The sequence below is a fragment of the Schistocerca piceifrons genome, chromosome 7 (assembly GCF_021461385.2).
Source record: "Schistocerca piceifrons isolate TAMUIC-IGC-003096 chromosome 7, iqSchPice1.1, whole genome shotgun sequence".
NCBI classification, from domain to species: domain Eukaryota; kingdom Metazoa; phylum Arthropoda; class Insecta; order Orthoptera; family Acrididae; genus Schistocerca; species Schistocerca piceifrons.
Window position 1 is genome coordinate 396,248,153 of NC_060144.1, and position 14,107 is coordinate 396,262,259.

Sequence of the window (14,107 nt, forward strand, 5' to 3'; positions counted from 1 at the left end):
TTTCCGCAGAATGTTATTCCTGGTGGCCACTTTCTCACCGACAGCGGTGCCTATGTGTCAGGGGTCTATTCAACGTCATCTATAGTTGGCTCATCTATGTGTTCCAGTGTGGTATTATTGCAGGAAGCACTAAGCTTTTGCTTTACTTGCCAAGACCAAAGGCGGGAACCGTTCACTTGAGTCTTGGAAAGATCTGGTTTAAGTGAGCTATTTTGATAGCTTTCTGACAAGGCTCTGAGAGCTTTCTCCAGCTTCTTCTCTACCTCCTAGAAAGACGTCACCTGAGCTATGATTGCCAAGTCATCTGCATATAGCAAATGCTTGGTATCATTACGTGTTGGCCAGTCGTTAGAGCATAGGTTAAAAGGAAGGGACAAGAGAGCTTTCCTGGATCAATCCATTTCTTTGGCTTCTCCATCACCTCTTCTTTCCATCGGGAACGGAGTAAAATCGTATATTTTGCTAGAGAGACTAAATTATTTTGACGAAATGCCAATATCTCAGTTCGTTACTGAGTTTCTGTATGAGCAACCTATAGTTGACTGTACGTAGGGTTTAGGGCAATCAATGACCTGTAACCATTTTAGTTTCGCGCCCTCGTTCTATTTGTTCTGTCACGTACAGATCTTGGGTGTTTCACATTCTTCTCATTAGTTATCTAATTTATCAACAATTATAATCATCATTATTCAGTAGCACATCATTTGACAAGGTCCTATTAATTTCTGGTTTGAACCGTTTATAATCCTTGTTTCATTTTCTTGCAGAGCTAAACTACACGTATATACATTCCCTAAAGATTAGTAAGGAGCCCCGAAGACAGCATTATCGGAGTGTGAAAGCAGCAAACAGAACAGAGAATGCTGGCGTCCCCTGGAATCGTTATCTGCATAGATAATGACCAATGCTCTCATCACCGGAAGCCTAAAAACGAAACATACCCTTACAGCTTCTCTAGGATCTTCAGATGACACACTATTTCACGTATAATGCAGGTGCTGCCTCTGGATGGGCTCGGGAACAAACACTCCGGTAGACAAGCATAACTACGGCGTGATGCTTCACTTAGTTGCTCGGAGTGTAATGCAGATCATTTATTGGCTAGCTACATGTTCTGGTAGCCTTATAGACTGTCCAGTTGAATGAAGTTTCTTTTTGTTGTGTATATGAATAGCCCCGGTGTTGTTCTAACAATATAACAAGTAACGAGAAATCTTGCCGGGAAATCTCCTTCTGTCATGACAGAATTGGCATACGTTTCTTTTCATGTGGCGTTACTATAAGACGGCACTTTTTGTCAGGTAAGGTAAAAGACATGGTAACGAGAGAAGAAGCGTTAGTAATGCCACTACCAGAAGGCAAATCAGATTTGCTTTTAATACACGCCGTAACGGTCGTGATGATTGTTTTCCTTTTAAACAGGAGTTGGCGTTGGTCAAGAAAGCCTTTAAGGCGAAAAAGACGTCATCATCATCACCTCACTGAGTCTGGACAAGTTGGTGTAACAGGGTTCCTAGAAGGTGGATGTTCCTTCTGCGATGTTGGAGAAAGACTTGGCAGGAATATAGCCACTGCACATGACTGCTGGCAGCGACGGTAAACAGAATATATGGTCGCAAGACGACTGGGCTCCGGACGGCAGCGTGTAACTACCGGGAGAGAAGACCATTGTGTTTGGCGTTTGTCTATGGTGCATGGAACTGCATCTACAGCAGCACTTTGAGCATCGGTTGGCACCACAGTGATATAACAACTGTTACAAATGGATTGCTTCAAGAACAGCACCCAGCCAGACACCCTGTAGCGTGCAGGTGTGTTGTGTTTTCTGATAAAAGCTGGCTCTGCCTCGGTGCCAGTGATGAACGTGTGTTGGCTTGGAGGAGACCAGTTGAGGGCCTGCGACCAACGTGTCCTCGCGCTAGACAAACTAGACCTACACCTGGAGTTATGTTCTGGGGAGCGCTTTCGTATGACAGCAGGAGAACTCTCGTAATTATCCCACCCATCCTGACTGCAAAATTGTATGTCAGTCTGGTGATTTGACGTATTGTGCTACCATTCGTGAACAGCATTGATAGGACTGTTTTCCAACAGGATAACGCTCGCCCACATATCCCTGTTGTCACCCAATATTCTCTACAGAGAGTTGACATGTTGCGTTGGCCTGCTCGATTACCAGATATGTCCCCAATCGAGAACATATAGGACATCATCAGACGACAACTCTAGCGTCATCCACAAACAAAATTAGCCTCCATGTGTCGACCGACTAAGTGCAAGAGGCATGGAACTCCATTCCACAAACTGGCACCCGGCACCTGTACAACACAATGCTTGCACGTTTGCACGCTTGCTTTCAACACTCTGGCAGTTACACCTGTTATTAATGTACGAGCATTTCAAATTTGCAGTGGTTTACCTCACGCATATATTAGGCTGTGATCTTGCAAATGTATTCCAAAAATTTCATTACTCCACATTAATTATTATATGTTGCTGCGCCTTTATTCTTCCGTGTCTTTGAACTATGTGCGCTATGTTGTTGTTGTAGCATTCAGTCCGAAAATTGATCTGATGCCACTCTGCGTACTTGCATATTACGTACAAGTAGCTTAATCACCAGGTAATTACAGCAACATACATCCATTTGATCCTGCTACATTGACTGTGCGGCTGGTCCCGGCGGAGGTTCGAGTCCTCCCTCGGGCATGGGTGTGTGTGTTCGTCCTTAGGATAATTTAGGTTAAGTTGTGTGTAAGCTTAGCGACTGATGACCTTAGCAATACGTTCCATAAGATTTCACACAAATTTGAACATTTATATGATCCTGCTTGCTATAGCTAGTATATTTCTGACTCCATCAGCTTTATCGTCACATACTTCCTTCCGCTACTAAACTGAAGTTTCCTCTGTAGTTCGGGATGAGTCGTCAAAACCAGTCCCTTCTTTCCGAGAAGCTATCCGTAAATTTCTGTTATCTCCAATTATGTTCATCACTTACTCATTAGTCAGCTCGTTGATAAGCATAATGTCCAGCGTGCTTCGTCAGCATCTCATTTCCCAAGCTTCTATGCTCTTCTAGTCTGAACTCCTTATCGTGATCGTTTCATTTCCTTATACACATGTAATATACATACATTCATACGGGAGGTTGACACGAGTTTCATTTCACGCAATCTGCTTCGATTTAAAATTTCTTTTCGGACACTATCTAATTATTCTCTTTCTTCCACAGCCGCAGCATGGATCCACGTCAGCGTTCCGATATATCGTACCTAAGACGTATGAACTGAACTTAGGCAACAAAATGTTCACAGTACGGTGGTGGAACTGACAGTCAGGATACGAACAGCGTTGTCAACACCACTGTCCGTTTCTGTCAGGAAGGTTGGCGTGGTGAAGAAAAATTTACAGTCTATTACGGTAGCACTGAATCAGTTACAAGAAAATATCTCCTTTCTCCAAAATAATCAACCAACCGTGAGACAGGTGAAGCGCATTCATACACATGCACACTTAGTCCACCTGGGCAATAGAGTAAAGGTTCTTAAACTTCTCGAACCGACCCCTGAGCAGTTAGCATGTGTCATTCAGTTAAATAATCTTTTGTGGATTTGCAGGTCCAAACTGTTGCTTTAGAATTAGAAAGTGAGGCTGATAATAATAATAAGAAATTGTTCCTCACAATCCAATAGCCGAATGTGGATCACTTGCCCGAGATTTAAGTGATCGCTCTGCGGAATTTCTTTCCCGCATCCCTAACCCGATGATGTGTATCTTAAATAGTATGCGGGAACTGCCATATCAAACCTTAGACAACATACAACAGATATTGTGGTTGCTAATTAAGTCTGAGTGGCATGCTGAAGAATTAATGGGGTCGGTTCGAGAAGTTTAAGAACCTTTACTCTATTGCCCAGGTGGACTAAGTGTGCATGTGCATGAATGCGCTTCACCTGTCTCACGTTTGGTTGATTATTCCGCATTACTTAGTAGTTATCTAATTCTACCCGTTAGCACGCGGTAGCTTAAGTGATTGCTATCCGAAACCTTACAGCAGGGTCGGACGATCGGGCAACTGAGGCCGTCAGCTGAGGAGGATAAGTCATCAGACCGTATGCACGAAGAGCTAGAGTGCAGGTTTGTGAGGCAGTTTTGGCACTACGTATAGATGTTCCCGAGGCGAAATTAGTTGCTAATGTCTTGGAATGTATACGGCCTGAAGATAGGTCTCGGATCACACTCTTTCCTTGTCTGGTCACTCTCCGTGAGTTAGAGAATCTTATTAACACTGTTATGAAACTGTCTTTTGCCGAAAACCAGCGAAGTGAGTTAACGGAGGGACATCAAGACTTACCTAACTCCGGTCCAGAATGTAGCATGATAGGTAGAGCGCGCGGTTCAATGATATCAAGGGGCTTGTTTTAGGTGCAACTCAGGTGACCATGTATCACGAGGACGTCCGGTTTTAAGGACGCCTCACGCTATGAAATGACGCAGGGCAGGGGGGGGGGGGGCAGGTGTCGCATCCTCGGAGACCGGTTGATGTAGTCGTATACGGGCAGGCGCTACACGTACCTTACCATTTGTTTGTGAGGCTATAGGGCGTGAACCGTTGTGTGGGTTACTAGATTCAGGCGCCTCTGTGTCATTCCTTAACTACGATTGGTTTACTGAATATGGACACTTACGCAAATTATCTCCAGTACGTCCGTCGATTGAGATATGTCAGGCGGCCAATGGCCAAGAGTTACCTCTGCGCAGGGAAGTGCGGAGAAATCTTCCCGTGTGTGAATTTTCATGGCCTGTCAAGTTTTGATTGGTTAACGGACTGTTGCCTGACTTAATTCTAGGGCACGATTTCATTCGTGAGACTGGTATGATGTCAAATTTTGGTACCTGGGCATTTTATTTCAAATTTTCCCCCAAAAATCGAATAGTCTGTTGTTCATGTTCTCTTGTTGTGATGGGATGTGACACCAGTAGGAACACGTGCCCGCTTGGGGTACAACACCTCTCCAGTCAACAAGAGAAGAAGCTACGCAAATTTTTAGAAGAGTTCCCTGACGCACTTTGTGACCGGTTGGGGGTTACACACGTCATTAGATAACACATTCGTGTTATGGATGACGCGCCGGTTCGTCAGTCTCCATATCGCTTGTCACCACCTACGATAAATATATTGCGGCACAAAATTGAGGGCTTGTTAAAAGACAGAGTCATAAGACCATCCACCTCCCGCTTTGCTTACCCTATTATGTAGTACCTGAATATTAGCGGCAGGTTTTCCGAACTGTGGTTGATTACAGGCTTCTCAATAGAAAGGTGCTCATAGAATCGGTGCCACTGCCTGACTTCCACAACTGTCTCACCTGGTTTTCGGGAACATCTTGGTTTATGGTCTTAGATATTAATCAATCTTATTATCAGTTATCCTTAACGGAGGAATCTAAGCATCTCACCGCCTTTGCCACGGACTGGAATTTATATGAGCTCAACAGGGTTCCGTTTGGTTTGGCAACCACTGCAGCAGTTTTATCCCCTTCATTAAAGAAAATTTTAGGTCATTTAGAGTTTACTTGCGTTTTCAATTATATGGGCACTGTGGTCATATTTAGGTCCTCCTTTGAAGAGCATTTGGAGAACATCCAGACGGTACTATCCAGGCTGAGGGATGCGGGGCTGACTTTGAAATCCTCAAAGATAACCCTGGCTAAGTGTGAGGTGTCATTTTTGCGTCACTTTGTGTCCGGGGACGGTATTAACACTGGTCAGGAACGCACTAAGGCGTTGAGGAATTTTCTGCTGCCAGGAAATAAGAGGGAGGTGGCCCAAATTTTAGGGATGGCTAATTATTTCTGCAGATTTGTTCCAAACTTTGCGCTACTTGCAGTTGCGTTGAATTTGATTCGCAGAAGTAATGAAACATTGGTTTGGGCTGAAAGTCAGCAGCCTGCCTTTGAAGGAATTAACAGTGCGATTGCCAACCCACCGGTTTTAACCGTATTTGACTTTAAAAAAAGATTTGCGGTCCAGATTAATGCTGGCAATATTGGTGTGGCGGCCGTTATTTTGCAGGAAGATCAAGATATCAGGTGTCCGTTAGCAATTGTTTCCCGACGTCTGGAGGGGCCAGAGCTCAGTTACTCGATGTATGAGTGAGAAACGTTAGCTGTGTTATTCACCCAGGAAACATTTCGGTTCTATTTGGAACATCGCGAATTTGACCCTTAGTTGGGTCCTAGCTCCTCCTAGGAAGACAAGGCGTATCGTGAGAGGAATGGTCCACATTTCACCTTTCCATTTTAAGGTTTGGCAGTTTAAGGGATCTGATAAACAGGTTGCTGATGCCCTAAGCAGGATGTTCCAACAGCACGAGCTTGATGAGGAAACGCTGGACAGTCACTTAGTATGTACGACCCTTGCCGAGGTATCCAAACTGTTTAATAATGTGGTTGGGCCTCAGGTAGCAAATACTACATGGACAGGAATCCAGTGATTATTTCCTGAAGAACGGCAACTTGTGTAATCACAGGGGTAGGTCGTCAGGGTCACTTGACCTGGTTCAAAAATGGTTCAAATGGCTCCGAGCAATATGGGACTTGACATCTGTGGTCATCAGTCCCCTAGAACTTAGAACTACTTAAACCTAACTAACTTAAGGACATCACACACATCCATGTCCGAGGCAGGATTCGAACCTGCGACCGTAGCGATCACGCGGTTCCATACTGAAGCACCTAGAACCGTTTGGCCACCCCGGAAGGCACAGTTGACCTGGCATATGCTTTATGCTGACATTAGCGGTTTAGTCAAAGAATGCTGAAATTGTAACAAGTTAAATCCAAATAACTCCCTCCTGGGGAGGGGATTACTACAGTCGGAACGGGAAGAGCATCTGTTGGACAAATTTTTTGTTGATTATGTTGGCTCACTTCCCCGGACGAAAAACGGCAACTCGTATATTCTCATAGTGGTGGACGCCTTCTCCAGGTCTTTTTTTGGTTGATACCAAACAGGGGTGTGACAGGTCTTACCACCATCTCTCATCTTACTACTATATTTAGGCGGTTCGGGCCACCGCGGACGTTGCTTAAGGACAACGCTCCTGACTTTGTGGCAAGGTCGTTTAGACAATTCTGTTTAGGAAATGAGATAAACATGTAACCACCACATCTTATTATCCTCAGGCTTCCTTTGCGATAGAGGTAACAGCAACCTGAAGTCAGCGTTGATTATTTACCACCAGAAATCGCCCAAGAAGTGGGGTCCCACCTTGCCCTGGTTAAACTTGGCGTTTATCTCCACACAGCATGAAGCATCCCAGGCCACACCAGCTAGCCTAATGCTCGCATATGTCATGAATTCCCCACTCTCCAATTTATGGGTGATAAATGATCTTTTTCCTCCAAGTATCACTCCTGAGGTTCTTAGGGAAAAACGCGGACGAACTAGGGCAAATATTAGGAAGACTCACTATCGTCAGGTCTGTCGCTGTAAGAGAAACGACTGTGCCTTTCAAGAAAAGATATTGGATCTAGTCTACATCAGGAACGTTCCTGGCAGGACTTCCGTGGATAAACGCTTAGGGAAACTTGGAACGCATTCCCTAGATCCATACCCATTTTTAAAATTTTAAACCTGGTTATCTTTCGATCAGGGACCTGGGAAAGGGGAAGCCCATAAGGTTTCATCTCACTCAGATTAAACATTCCAGTGGAGTGAGGGGTTCTTAGCCATTGGGAAGACTGGTTCAGGTTTGAGAGGGGAAGGTTGAGGCGTGGCGCTGTTGAGTTAGTAGACTGTTTAGTCTGGCGCCGCTGGCTCAGGTGTAGTATCGACTATCCCTCTTGCTGCCTCATTGCCAATATCTATGAGAAAGAGTTGGTGTTGTGGGTTGTGTCCTTAGAAGGTCTGGCCTTTCCGATATATATATACAGAGCTCGCTGGTCCGAGAGTAATTCGGTTGAATAAGCTAGGGGATTGGCGGTAGCGTCGCAGCAAGTGGTGGTCATGAGGTCCGAGCGGCCGAAAGAAACCACGAGCTGCACAATGATTGCCTGTGTAGAGCGAAGATACCGGAGTAATTCTCCAAGGTCATCGTCGTGTACAAGCAACAGGCCGACTTCTCGTCGGTTGGTTAGAAATATTTGTGTCGGCAACTGCTCGTGGCCCGGCTGCCCTCTTCTAACTGGCTCTCATCGGCACCACCCAGTAACTGCTGCGACGCACCGTGGATTCAAGGAAATGCTTACTGATTAATGGGAGTAGCATTCTTTAATCTTGTGGTTCCGCCGAGTGAGTTCTCTTGTTATAAGTGTTCACAAGTAAAGTTTTTGGACTTTCCTTCAGAGCGGACTTAATTATTGACAATCAATTTAGCTTTGAAAATATTGACAGCCAACTGTCGCCAGGGCTTTAATCAAAATAAAATTGTCAGTCGCACCTTCATTGCCTATTGAAATTAAGAGGTTGGTTGCTCTGAAGCAAGCCTTATCATTGTAATACTGTTTGCTAATCTGTTTAACCTTTGAGCACAGGTGTGCGTCTTAACCCCGAACATTTCGACATACAGCTTTAAAATTAAAAGTCATCTGCTTCGAGTAATTCAATCAGTCTTGTCATCAGTGGTGCTTATATTGTTTTCATGTGTCGCAGAAGGGCATTTGAGAAGACAGACTGAGTCCAGCGCGGCAGTAAACACCGATGTTTCACCGGGTAACGGGCGGGCTGCAGGTCCGGCGGTCTTGTAACCATTGTGATATTGAAGTTAAAACCTTCTGGGTTATTAGGCCGCGTCATATTTCTTTTAAAATGATCGACGTTTCGACCCTTCTCCTGAGATCTTCTTCAGGATCTTATGATGTCCACTAGTGCTAGAACACTGTCAGCGATGACTGTCGGGTACTATTATAAAGGGGAGTTTTCCCGCATTCGTGCTGGAGAAGTGATAGTATTGGTTAAAACTTTTATGGCTACCATTGGTGAGCCTTAGTCGTAGGCTAATACTCCCACCCTGATGCAGAAGAAGGGGCGTTGTCGACTAATCTCCTGCATTGGTGGCCCATCCTCATTGGATTCAAAGACACTATTCCCCTATTGGTTGAAATTCCTGCTACTGCTGTTGGTTGGTTGTCATCATTGGCTAGATTCGAAACGGACAGAGCAAGAGAGGGGGAATGTTTACCCTAAATATTATTGTCCGCCGAGGTGACTTGCAGCGCGTTGTTACGGCGTTCGTACACAGCGGCTGCGTATTCACTTCTTTGGTGGCGGGCAGCCTCTCTATTGAAATTAGACGCATTCTTGGAAATTTCTACCGCTTCTCAGATATTCCTCCTATAAATGTTTGTTTCCTTAGCCAGCACACATACATTATTAAAATCGATGTCAGAGCCACAGTTCTCATGATGTTCCGCTACTGTCGATTTTGCACTTTGTTTTTGCCGCATGTGCCGTTCGTGTTCCATAATGCTTTCTTTCCGTTTCATCTACATACACTATGCCGCAGCCACATGTCACTTGATCGACAAATGCTTTGTGGAGGCAATCAGGTGCATCCGTTTTCCATCGGAAAATTCTTTTATTTTGTTTTGACTAAAATGTCTGATACCATTTTTCTTTAGAATTATACTTATGCGCTCAGTGATCCTAGAAAGGAACGGTAACCTAACAGTGTGAGAAGGCCGTTCCTCGTCATTCTTATCAGCGTCGATCATTTTAGCATCGTCCGCCCCCGGTAGCTGAGTCGTCAGCGCGACAGAATGTCAATTCTAAGGGCTCGGGTTCGATTCCCGGCTGAGTCGGAGATTTTCTCCGCTCAGGGACTGGGTGTTATGTTGTCCTAATCATCATCGCTTCATCCCCATCAACACGCAAGTCGCCGAAGAGGCGTCAAATCGAAAGACTTGCACCCGGCGAACGGTCTACCCGACGCGAGGCCCTAGTCACACGACATTTCATTTCATTTTAGCATCGACCATTTAGAATAAATATGACGCGACCTAATAACGCAGAAGGTTTTAACTTCAGTGATAATGGCCACGAAAGCCTGTAGACCTACGTTGTCATATTGTTTGCTGTTTTTCAGTACAGCTTTTCAGATTTCTTTTGCAAAGATTAGAAGCTTATTCAACTTAAGGTGTAAGGTCAAAAGGACTTTACAAATTTGTTCATTTTCTTAAAGAAGATCTTATCTTTCATAGTTGATTTACTGTTAAATAAACAGGTCGTGCGAAAAGAAAGTTATATGGGAGTGTCCTCCCTTCCATGTTTTTCTTAATTCCAGTAAGTACCACGTATCAAAGTCATGTATTCTACATTGTTTCTACTTTACTGTCACCTGTTTCTGTTGTTTTGAGGGAAAATAAGTGTAACTTTACAAAATTTCCGTTTGTCGCTTAAATTTTGGACACCAGTGTATTCTTTCACAGAATTACTATCTCTTTAGGAAGCCCTAATTTTGTTATTTCTGCTCGGTGAACTTAGATTAGCTTTATTAGTCACTCCTTGGTTTTCTTTACTGCGCGATCCAACTTCAAATATAATAATTTCGGGAATAAGCTACAATTCTGTCTCTTCCGTTTCAAAACTACTGCTTCTTTTTCATATCCTTCAATACTCATAAATGTAGATTGATATCAATACAAATTACAGATAATTATTTCTCCGTGTACTTCTTCCTCACTACCTTCAGAATTTCCAAGAATATATTCTAGTTCTCATTGTCAAATCATTACATTGAATTACTTAATTCCAGAAATGTTTAATAATAATTTATCCTTCCTTCAGTCGACCTTCTCAGATATGTCATAGTGTCACTAATGCTTCCTGTACTCCTACTTTGTTCCAGACGCCAAACTGATATTTCCACAGATAGGCTTCTACTAGTTTCTTTCCTCCTTCTCTAAAAATGTTTCGTGATAATAATTTGAAACCATCACTTACTGTACTCACTGATCGACAGCAATCATACTAATCAATCCTACCTTCTTTGGAAATGGTAGCATTATCATCTTTCTGAAGTCTGAGATTGTTTCGAATATCATACACTGAGGTGACAAAAGCCATGAGATACCCTCTTATATTGTGTCGGACCACCTTTTTCCAAACGCAGGGCAGCAACTCGGCGTGGCATAGACGCAACAAGTCACTGAAAGTTCCCCTGTTGAAATCTGGAGCCATGCTGCCTCTATAGCCGTCCATAAATGCGGAAATGTTGCCGGTGCAGGATTTTGGGCACGAACTGACCTCTACATTATGTTCCATAAATATCCGATGGGGTTCATGTCGAGTGATCTGGTTGGCCAAATTATTCGTTCGAACTGTCCAGCATGTTCTTCAAACGAATCGCGGAGACTGGGTGTCCGGTGATACGACGCATTGTCGTCCGTAAAATTTCTATCATTGACTGGCTGCAGATGGTCTCCAAGTAGCCGAACATAACCATTTCCAGTCATTTAAAAGTTCAGTTGGACTAGTCCACACCATTACGGAGCCACCACCTGCATGTACAGTGCCTTGTTGACAACTTTTGTGCTTGTTATGTGGGATCTGCGTCACACTCGTACCCTACCTTCAGCTCTCAAAAACTGAAATCGTGACTCATCTGACAAAGACGCAGTTTTCCAGTCGTCTAGGGTCCAACCGATATTGTCACAACCCAAGGAGAGGCACTGTAGGCGATGTCGTGCTTTTAGCAAACGGTTTCCCGTAGGTCGTCTACTGGGATAAACCATTAACTCCACATTTCGCTGCACTATCCTAACGGATACCTTCGCCGTACGTCTCACATTGATTTCTGATGCTTCTTCGCTCATTGTTGCTTGCCTGTTAGCACTGACCAATCTTGGCAAACGCCACTGCTCTAGGTCGTTAAGTGAAGGCCGTCTGCCACTGCGTTGTCCGTAGTGAGAGGTAGTACCTTAAACCTGGTATTCTCGGCACACTCTTGACGCTGTGGCTCTCGAAATATTAAATTCCCTAACGATGTCCGAAATTGGACGTCCCGTGCGTCTAGCTCTAACCACAGTGCCGCTTTCAAAGTCTGTTAGTTCCCGTCAGCTGGCCATAATCAAGTCGGAAGCCTTTTATCATGAAATATCTGAGTGAAAATGACACATCAGCCGATGCACCGCCCCTGTATGCCTAGTGTACGTGGTACTATCGCCATCTGTATAAGTGCATGTCGCTATCCCATGAGCTCTGTCAACTCAGTGTATTTCTGAGCTCTGAATGGTAGAGGGCGGGATAGGATATTGGCCTTGTCCTTTTAAATTATAAGCATCTCCGCATTTGTCTAATCCATCAAGGAAACGTAAATATCGGTGACCAAAAGGGAAATCTAGCCCCGTCTTCAGAATAAAAGTCTGGAATCTAGCAATTGTGGCAACTCACTAGCAATTTATACATACACAACACGTAAGTGGGCTCCCAAATTCTAGTTCTCTTAATCGATTTCACGATACCGGATCTGGAAAGTCAGTAAAAGCTGTGTTATTGATTTTGAACAGATGATTTCATCTACCGAATTTTCTTCCCAACAATCGTTTTTCGCTCCTATTTACATAAAAAGTTTTTGTATACCTGTGGGTATATAAGGACCAAATAGATTTTAAAAATTTCGGTTAACATAGACGGAGCGACTCTTTATGCAGCGGGGAAAATAAGATTTATTAGTGTTAAGCCTTGTACCGGTTGAAATTTATTAAGAACGCGGACCACGCAAATGATTTAGAACGAAGAAGTACATAGTCCAGAACACTCCACCCTGAAGAAAAAGCTCGTAGTATGAATTGTACATACACAAGTCTGATATTGCGCTGACGGTCCCATTGAGTAATAAAACAAGCCTGTGATTCAGCTGATAGTAGAACAATATAACGTTAAATGTGGTTTACGTCCGATACCAAAACATCTTGCATTCTCCGATGTAGAGAACATGTCGCAGGCTGCGATGGTTCTAACGAGAGGCTTACTGACGAACAGCTGGTGCAGTCGGCGCCTGGTCTTGAGACTCGATAGAAGCCTGATTGGAGTATCTCTGCAACGGCCTAGACAGTGCAGCAATGCTAGAGGAACTATTTGTGATCATGTGGTCCACGGAAGCGAACATGTTTGCAGGGCCAATGACCTCTAGCCGCTCTCACGCTGCCGCCTTCCGGCTTAGTCAATATGCTTGATACACATCTACATCAACAAGATTCACCTGAAAGTAATAAACAAGCTCCTGGTAGAGGATCTGCTGAGGCACCTTCGAACTATTTCTCTATCGTTACACTCTCGGACAGCACACAAATCTGTCATTTTATTATGAAGGTTATTCCTCCAAATGTAGTTGGCACCAGCAAAATATTTTGCATTCAGAAGAGAAATACTGAAGAAAAACCTGTCTCAACAAAAATTGTCTTTGCTTCAAAGGTTGCCACACGAATTCAAGTATTACATACAAGGGACTGCCTCACCGAGCGAAGCATTACGCCTTTAGGCGCGGAGCAGCTCGGACTCCCACGCCCGGGTTCCCGGATTCGATTCCCGGCGGTGTCGGGGATTTTCTCTGCCTCGTGATGACTGGGTGTTGTGTGATGTTCTTAGGTTAGTTAGGTTTAAGTAGTTCTAAGTTCTAGGGGACTGATGAACATAGATGTTAAGTCCCATAGTGCTCAGAGCCATTTGAACCAAGAGCAGCTCGGACTTGTTTATGTCCCGGCTGCGAACGTTCGTGGAACAAACAGTGTTTACACCGTCGTCACTCGCGTGTGTTACTGTTTGAATCGAACGCAATGGCACACAAATTCCGAAAAACCACGATACAGTTCACGTTCTGTACGAGTATGCAAGACCGAAGGCTTTCGAAATCGAACGTTTCTTGAGGGACGAAGTGTATCTTAATTACACGGAGACTTTTTTTTTCACTAGCTGCTTATATTTTATGACCCACCGTCTAATTTCTTATGGTGGGTCGTATGTTGCCACTTAGCCGCTGTGACTGGGTCCGGGGTCCGGAGTGACTGAAAGTAACACCACCCCGGCTCCTGTCCCCACTCACACCATTGCCCGTGTCCCGCCACGTGGAGGCGGGCTCTATTTGTTTAGATCCATTTGATCT